General features: G+C 39.1%; 1 non-coding gene across 1 annotated transcript; it reads right to left on the reverse strand.

Moving 5' to 3' along the window:
- Positions 1 to 2,056: 2,056 nt before the first annotated feature.
- LOC145044572 (5S ribosomal RNA) lies at positions 2,057 to 2,175 on the reverse strand. Its single transcript, XR_013681521.1, has one exon. It is a non-coding gene; the product is annotated as a 5S ribosomal RNA (ribosomal RNA).
- Positions 2,176 to 9,866: the final 7,691 nt, after the last annotated feature.

Below are 9,866 nucleotides of genomic sequence, written 5' to 3' on the forward strand. Positions count from 1 at the left end.
AGTTTCGGTTTCGGCCTCTAAGAGGAGTTTTGGTTCCTTGAGGCTGATTTTTGCGTTTTTACCCCGTTTTAAGCCGTTTTTGACCTGGTTAAGAGTCGGGATGGCCCGAAAGACTATGAAAAGTTACGGGAACTTTTGAGAGAGATTTAGGAGAGATTTGAAATAGAGAGACATAGAGTGAAAACGATTGAGAGAGGTTTCGTGTGTGACTTTAGTGAGTGTCCGGCTTCGCAATGCAAGGTCCGTAAACCCCGTTAAGTCTTGTTATGAATGTCATATGTCCTCAAGGGGTTAAGGAATAATGTTTTATCAGTTTGGTTCGTTACTTACCACAGTTTTAGATTAAGGAAATCTAGATGTACGTACTTTTCAATTTATCACTTCTTATTAGAATAGCGAGTTGTAAAGTATTTACCTAACATAAGATCTAGTACACAAGGGTTAGTTGAGTTGACCGGTTTTACTTGTGGACTTTAGTTGACTTTGACTTGACTGGAATTTGACGGTTGTCACATCATCCCCCCGTTAGATGGAATTTCGTCCCGAAATTAGAATTTAGGTAAGGAAATAGGTATGATTAATCGAGCCAAGAAGTGGGGATACTTCTTAATCGATTGATTCGCGCGCTCCCCAGTGAATGTGGTTCCTCGGTTGACAGTCCATTGAACCTTTACTAATGGGAAACGACTTGGCTTCGTTCTCCTGACCTCTCGGTTTATGGTCACAATGGATCCTTCACGAAGGAGAGGTTCTTGTAGATCTCGATCTCGTTGAATGGGATACAAGAGCTCTGATGGAAAGGTACGTTTTCATGATCGCGACGTGGAGGGTAAAGTGTACGTTATTGGGTTCGCGGGGTAGGTTGGACTTGTAAACATTTGGAGACAAGTTTGTATAAGTATGAAAATGTTTGTAAGTAATTGTAAATGTTTGAAAACCCTAGAAAATCCCATATTTCCTACTAGAATAACAAAGTAGTCTTCTACCAAGACTCGACTATTTTCAAAGTAGTCTTCTACCAAGACCTGACTGTACGACTATTATTATTCAAATATAATCTACCTCATCAATTATGTGAATGTGACACATAGTAAGGTATTAATAAAATATTAACTGGAGTTTTATATCCTTTTGTAATTGTCGTATATATAGTGTAAGTATTGTAGTGTTTGTAATAAGTGACTACTTTTTGTACTAATTTGCCTTAATTGAGGGTTAAGGCATAATGTGATGGCTAGATCCCATACAAAATGCCTCCTGTCAAGTGATTTTTTGTTTGGGAACCAAACGCGACCCCTGCATGATTGCAAGCCACGAACATCCACATTACTATGATCATGTATACCCAATATAACTATCACAATGTTAGATCCTGAAATTGTTTCATGCTATAGCACTTTGTTATGTCTGTTCTGTTATCGTGTATTGTATCGTATTTATGTAAGCATGTTCATAGAAGCGTATTCATGTAAGCATGTAATGTATTAGTATAGACTCATCGATGAACTGACTCTTGTGTGATTCTTTGTACTTGGAATGGTAAGTAGTATCTTCGATGCTGACAATTTCTCAACGGTATTTATTTTTCGGAAGGGTCCTCAAGAATTCCCACATTACCAATAGTGTGTCTTAGGAATTCGACGCTTCAATTCCAAAACTCGTATTTAGAGAATCTTCGCATAGAGCTTTTCTGATCGTAATGTTTCCATGGTTTATTGTAGATGTTCTTTATGATTTCCTTCTTAATACGAGAGTAAATAAGTAAGTCATTTACAAGGACAATAACGAACTGATCCAAGTAAGAATGGGGTACCCTATTCATTAAGTTCATGAATACTACGGGCGTATTGGTCCTATCTGAGGGATATCACTACGGACTTGTAGCGTCCGCATTGAGTTTGGAAGATTCTCCTCGGGACATCCTTTACTGAAATTTGTAACTGGTGATATTCGGATCTTAAGTCCCCTTTCTGAAAGGTACTCCGTTCCTTGCGGTTGGTCAACCAATTCATCTATGCAAGGCAGAAGGTAATCATTTCTACTGGAGTTTGGTCGGGGTCTGCAACACGAGGACTTCCCAAGGGGTCACCCATCCTAGTACTACTCTCGCCCAAGCACGCTTAACTGCAGGGTTCTGATGGGATCCGGTGCATTAGTGTTGGTGTGATCGCGCCCACTAAAGTCTATCTTCTCGAAGAATAAGACCGGAGCTCTCAAAGGTGAGGAGCTTGGTCTTCTCATTCCATTGTTGAGTAGTCGTTAAGCTATCCGGATAGTTCTTGTATCTCCGTCGGTGTGAGACTGTAGGGAAATCTAGTTACAGGAGTCGTACTGGGTTCTACATTTGTTCGTATGATGATGTGATTACTCGTAGTCTTGGGCAGTCTCCGTTCAGAAGTTGACATTAGAAGTCATACATGGTTCATCAATCACAGTCGCGTGTATACAAGTTGTATATAATTAAGATTGAAAAGGTAGTCGAATAAATGATTCTTCTTTAAGCTCACATCCCAACGAGGAAAAAAAGTTAAAGTGGAATCATCAATTCTAAACCTGTAGAACCTTGATTATATACCACCCCTATGTATACCTTTTTCAACAATTAATCAATCGTATGGGTCTTTGGATTAAAGTTGACGTACTGTACGAGTGGTACTTTGGGGAGGTTTGTTGAGGTATCTTTGGAAGGATAAGAAACATGAGGTACTCTATGCATGAGTACTTCGGAGTTCCGGAATGACGGTTTCGTTAAAAAGGCGATTTCAGATATAGATAGATAGAGAGAGAGAGAGAGAGAGAGAGATGTGTACGAAACTGATATTGTACAGATTGAGTTGAATCAAGTCGTATGGTAGTATCGGACATACTTGGAAGTAAAGAAATTGGTTTTGAACATAAGGGCATTACAGGAAGAACACCACAGTGCAATTATTAACAGAGTTATAGTACTTTTAGAGTAACTACAGGAATGCTGCTGCGAACAAGGTATACTTCAAAAGGCACGTATACGTAGCACAAGAGTCCCTTAACTGTCGGGATATCGCAAAAGACAAGACTCAAGTTGCACTAGTTTTAAACATGTTTTATGGGTCTGACACAATGAAACGCCTTACATATATTAACGGGGGTCCAGAGTAGTTTCTCCTGTGGCAGTGATCCTTAGTATCTTCCCGTCTGAAGAGAATTGTTATCGAGATTTAGAATGAAATCATGATTTGTATGAATGAAAAGTATGAACACAGGATGTAAATATTAATCATATCTTATATTGATGAAGAAACTGATTACAATTCCAGAGTTCTTCATCAATTCCATTTAAGTAATCCTCCATCCTATCAGCCCACTGATCATAGTATTCAGGGATTAACATTGGAATTTTGGTTGAATAACCAAGTAAGTGAGAGAAAGAAGTCATGGTGTTCATGTTGAAGTTCGCCATTGATGAACACAAGAAAATTTTAGAAAGCTTGAAAAACTTGATGTAACAGTGAATTGATCAACCGAATTGATCACCGGTTGCTAATCGATCACTCGACTAAACAATTCAAATGCATAATCGATTCAAATCTAAAGATCAAGAGAGATTTTTAGAACCAAAAAGCGCGGAAAATTTTGAGTAATGTTACTACTCAAAAAGCAAATGATTCTAAAACGAAAATCAGATCAATGCAGTTTGAAATCCTGCTCTGATACCACTTGAAGAGAATTGTTATCGAGATTTAGAATGCAATCATGATTTGTATGAATGAAAAGTATGAACACAGGATGTAAATATTAATCAGATCTTATATTGATGAAGAAACTGATTACAATAAGCAGAGAGAAAAAGTGTTTTTCCTCTACTTCTATCCTCAGTCCCTATTTATAGGAAACCTGAGTGTACAAAAAATATACTAAGTCGTAAACTATAAGCTTCGCACAAAAGAAGAGACTTAGTAAAATAACTAATATGCGAAACAAAAGAAACAACTATTTCGACGTGTTACAAATTATAGTCTCTACACCGTCTGCGCTAGAGTTCTTTGTTATTGGACAATCCTTTTTGAGGTGTCCAGTCTCGCCACATTGGTGACATATCTGGCTTGTAATAGCATTGGCAGTGGGAGTGAGATGTCGAGTCAGAGTTACGTGGACACAAGTGTTTTCTTTGTTCATCCACTTTGAAACTTTCCTTTTATGGGGTCCGGTTTTACCACTACCATCGTGTGCAGGGCTGATCCCGATGTCAAGGACCTGAGAAATGGGTCGTGTCGGTGCTCCACAGCCACGGACATGGTGTCCTACTTTGTAGCAATTGCAGCATTGCATTTCATGACACGCCCCGTTATGATGAAAGCTACACTTGTTACACTTCAGAAGTTTTCCCTCGTATGGTCTAGTTGATGCTGAGACAGAGGAAGTTGCTACTTGATGTTGTTGTATAGCAAGTCTCTGGGATTGCTTGCGCTCTTTTCGTGCTTGGCGTTTTTGTTTGTTCTTCTCGGTTTTACGGCTTTGCAAGTATATGACTGTTTCCATTTGTTGGCTTCCCGAGTCGGTACAACAATTGGAATTGTCGACTCCCTTGCCAGTCTTGTTCGTGTTTCCAGAGTTGATGTGTGCGAGGAAAGTTGTCACAGCAGCTGTTACCGCAGATTGTAATGTGGCAGCGTCTATATGAAGAATAGGGGTTTTGTTGCTCGGTGGGCTATTTCTGGATGACAACATGATTCTGTAATACGAAAGAAAAAGGAGTTGCTGAGCTATTACTGTTGAACCTATATTATTTGATCCTAACTGAGAGATGAGTTAGTATACGTGAAAACTTAGTTTATACTCAGGAACGTATAAGCGAGGAAATTCATAATAATAACCTTCTTACGAATCCTTTTTAATGAACTAGAATCCTTAGTAAAGGCTACCATTGACCCTAGACATATTTCAATCGTTCAACAAAAGGGTAGGAGTATGTTCTCGAAGGTTTGACCTACATCCCTATGATGCAGTCCTAGTATGAAGTAGAAGTATGTTCATAGAATAGTCTCAAAATGTTTGTCGTCCAACACGGGGTACCATTGGTTGGTGGATAACATGATCTATCCTTTGAAAGAGCGTTGGGAATGAACCCTGAGTTAAACTACCCTAGTATAATGACTTGACTAGGGTGGGTTTCAGATAGACTCGAACGATGGTATAACGAAAGTGATTGAACAAAGAGTGACACGGAGTTAGCCGACTGTCAATATCATTGATGTTTACGATGTAATAAGTCTGGGAAAATTGACCTTGTAGTAGGTCTTACACCACATCCGGAGTAGAAAAGTCCTTGAGAGTATAAAGGCCTAACCAAAAGTGCTTACAGTACAAAGTAGTCACATAGAAAAGTTCTACACAACACGCAGACATGAATAAGGTTATTTAAAACAAAGAAGGGAAGTAAAGCATTTTCTACTGACGACGGTGACCCCTTTGGTGAACCCTTAGTTCGACTAGTTGACATTTCATATCAAGCAGGTATCTTTCGTACACTCTCTGGCGTACTCGGAGTTCTATGACTTTGGCTCGAGGTTCATCTAGGGCTTGCTGTAGGGTCTCATCGTTCCTCTTAGATCTCTCACGTGGGTGTTCAAGGATATTGGTATGGACGGTATGCATTATTGCGTTGGCATTAACCTCTTTGATATGATGGAGAGCCGTTCTTTGCTGTATTTCGTTTCGGGCAATTCTACGAGTCAGGATTTGTAGAACTCTATCTGCTGAGCTGCCTTCATTTACGTTGTAGAAGCTTCGGTCTCCATTAAACAACATAAGTTGATCTTTCTCTTCGCTCCATGTTTCCAAGAATTCTACCCAAGGAGGCGTCGAGCCATGAAAAGCTGGACGAGGGTTAAGATTTGGAATGGGAGCTACCGGAGGGAGGTTCTCAACCTCAGGTTTAGAGTTATCATCATCCGAAAGGTCTTCAGTATGGTCATCATTCAAAGGGATTGGATGATCATTCTCGGGTTCTTCTCCAAACCATCCAACATTGTCTTTGTTCGGAAGGTACGGGTTGCCGTGGGGATGGAGTCCAGCCATGTTATCTATGCGAGAATCGGGGTAAGAAAATAATTATTAGATGAACTATCTAGATAATTATTAGATGATCTATATCAGTTATGTCAATACTTGTGTAGTGTATACCAGTTATATGAAACCAAGGCAGGATAGTCTTTCGAATAGGTGACCCTAACTCCAAATCCACAATTCAACGAGAACAGGAAGTAGAGCCAAGGTCATGGATTCTGAGTTTATAACGCCTAAATTTCATATAACCTTAGCGTATCCACTTAACAACTATTGACCTACTTGATAGAGACATGTTTAGTTCTCATGTAAGTACTTATATTAACACAAAATACTCCCATAGTATTTTAAACTCAAGTTCTGTTCTAATGTTCTCATTGTGGTAGTGTTGGTAAGTTTTTAGACTTGTCGCCATATCACAACCATTCTTGGGCATGTGCTAATCACTCCTCGGACCAGCATAGTTGATCAGGCTATGCCACTCCCAAGACTGACCATACATCCCCGAGCTTACTTGTGATATTCGACAATCATTACTTTTGTTTTGTTCTAGAATGATGCTGACCTTAGTATGTACGCATGCATGTATACTTTTAACAAGAAACTATTTATTTCTAAAAGTATAGTTTTTTTGAAAACTTTAAATCAGAGACCTTAGTCCCAATGCGTTTATAGTTTGTATATCTTACGTGGTTCGATATACTTAGTTCACTATACACAATGCTCTGATATCAATCTGTCACACCCCCAAACCAAGGATGGCAGAAACGTCCGGGGGTGGAGGACTTCATGTATAGTATCACAACAACAAGTATAATAGTGCTCAAAGTAATACAACCATCATAAATATAATTGAAAAAGTTACACCAAAGTATATGTTTAAATGATTCAAATCAATTACATTATGATGACAAAATGAACTGTTTGACGATTTATCGTCCCATCCTCAGAACGTTGTTGATTTCTAGTTTCACTGAATTCCTGAGAATACAAGTTGTTTGAAAAAGTGTCAACACAAAGGTTGGTGAGTTCATAAGCTTTTTAGATAAAGAGTTTGGAATCCGTTCTTTGTAATGTGTGGTGTGTTACCAAGAAAAATCCAATATTTTCCTTATAAAAGTTATGTGGTCCGAAATGTTGGGACCGAAAATGAACAAGTAATTGTCATACTTAAAGATATAAAAGTGGTTTTAAATTGGCGTAAAACCCTTTCTGACTTGAGAAAGATCCCGTAATGAATGGTGTGTAGTCTTAAATACCAAGACTGAAAGTATACAGTAATATCTATAATTATTGATATAAAAAGTGATTTTAAATCGACATAAAACCCCTTTTTGATTTTTTAAAATCCCCGTAAACTTTATGTCTTGTTAACTCCCAATGTGAGCTGTTATAACCATACTATGACTGAACGAACCTGCCACGACGTTTCTCAGGCGTCGTGAAACTGAAATGACATTTGTCACCCATAGACCTGCAGGTCCTACTGTAGCTAGCAGTAAGGTGTGGGGTGTCAAACCCAATATAGATCTATACATAACTATCACGTTCTCCCTACAAGAGACTATGGTTATAACTACCAAGAATTTGGATCCCGCACTCGGACGTACGGGAAGAGAATATCTTACAATTTAGGTTAACAAGTTTACGTGTAGTGTGCGTGAGTGTAAAACCTTTTTCAAGTATGAATAAAACCTTCCGAAATGAGTTTGTTGTGTTAATGGAGTCCAAGTTTTCTGATGAAAGCTATTAGCAAAGTTTAGTTATGTGTTGGTGTTTTAACTTGTATTCCCCCCCCCCCCCCTTAAAACTAAAGAAAATGTTAAAACACAGGGGTATGAACTCACCTTATGTGATTTCAGTAGAAGGATGATGGAGAAAAGAAGTGTTCAACTCAAGAACAATTTGGGAGATTGCTTGAAGATTCGAAGATCTAACACCAATAGGATGGAGTTTGTGTAAGATCTATGATTTGAGTAGAACGAAGTGAAATACTCATATGGAGGATGTTAGTAGTTACCAAAAGTAGAAGAAAAGCTTGGAGTATAGCGTTGACTCTCGAATTTTAGAGAGAAAATGAAGTTTGTTCTTGATGGAAGAATGGGAGGAAATGAGAGAAATGTGAGGAGAGAGGATGGCTGTTCCATCTCTTAGAACGTGGGAATGGCTGGTAAATGAGTCGAAAGGACATTGAAGTGACTTAGATAAGGTGGGGAGGTATGTCTAGTCATAGAGTGGGTGTGGGGGGGGGGGGGGGGGGTTGCTTGTGTCATAAGGTAAAGCAAGGTAAACACTCAACCTCCTTGTACTTTACCCACTATATTTTATTCTTTAAATAAAGATTTCATGAAAACATGATTAAATTATGAATATTTAGAGTTTTGTATGTTAAAAGACGAGTTTGGGTGAAAATCCCGCATTAAAACACGAAAAACGGGCTTAAAGTGTTAAAAATATTGAAAATGGGTGATAAATGTCAAAAATCCGAAGTCTGGCCAGAGGTTCGGTCTTTGGTCGTTGGAACCGAGAGTAGAAGAGAAGGACCGCGAGGAGGGGAAGGAGAAAAGAACCACAAGTGGGAAAAGAAAAGAAGAGGTGAGGCTCGGTCGGAAGAGGGGGAACCGAGAGTGTGAAGGCGGAAGGAAGACCGACGCTCGGTTCGGTTCTTGGCGGGTTCGGCTGAAGGCTTTCGCAGGCGGGAAAAGGAGCCGAAAGCGAGGCTCGGTTCAGGTGGTTTTGGCTCACGGGAGGTCTCGGCTCCAGGTGTCGGTTTCGGTTCCTTCTTGGTTTCGGTTTCCAGGTCTCGGTTTCGGCCTCTTAGTTTCGGTTTTGGCATCCAAGAGGAGTTTCGGCTCCTTGAGGCTGATTTTCGTGTTTTTACCCCGTTTTAACTCGTTTTTGACCCAGTTAAGAGTCGGGATGGCCCGAAAGACTATGAAAAGTTACGGGAACTTTTGAGAGAGATTTGGGAGAGATTTGAAATAGAGAGACATAGAGTGAAAACGGCTGAGAGAGGTTTCGTGTGTGACTTTGGTGAGTGTCCGGCTTCGCAATGCAAGGTCTGTAAACCCCGTTAAGTCTTGTTATGAATGTCATATGCCCTCGAGGGGTTAAGGAATAATGTTTTATCAGTTTGGTTCGTTACTTACCACAGTTTTAGATTAAGGAAATCTAGATGTACGTACTTTTCAATTTATGACTTCTTATTAGAATAGCGAGTTGTATAGTATTTATCTAACATAAGCTCTAGTACACAAGGGTTAGTTGAGTTGACCGGTTTTACTTGTTGTCTTTAGTTGACTTTGACTTGACTGGAATTTGACGGTTGTCACAATATTTTGGGAACAATTTCCTATTCGGGCTCTGAATGACTGTACACACTACATCTTCCTATAAAACGAAAGTTAGATCAAGGTCCATGTTCTCGACCACAAGCTAACATTCAAAGAGGAACATGACAAGAGACCGGGCCCATGTCCATAACCCAACCCATTTATTATAAATTATCTTTATAGAAAATTGTGAAAGACTCTTGGATCCTAGTTTAAGACTAGATTCACACAAGTGTTCCTCCAATTCACTCAAACAAGGGCTCTGATACCATCTTCTAACATCCCATTTTCACAACCAAAAATTTTCATTTTTATTCATGTAAAACTACCCAATTTATAAATCCATTATTAAGAAAAAACATTTATTCCAAAAACCATTTATTATAAATTAAAGTATCATAGAAAATGCAGAATCCTCAATATTGCTGATGAGTGTATACTGCCATACCTTTGCCTTCCCATGATGACAGATGATACATGAAACAATAA

This window comes from Lactuca saligna, chromosome 4 (assembly GCF_052625555.1).
Source record: "Lactuca saligna cultivar CGN05327 chromosome 4, ASM5262555v1, whole genome shotgun sequence".
NCBI classification, from domain to species: Eukaryota; Viridiplantae; Streptophyta; class Magnoliopsida; order Asterales; family Asteraceae; genus Lactuca; species Lactuca saligna.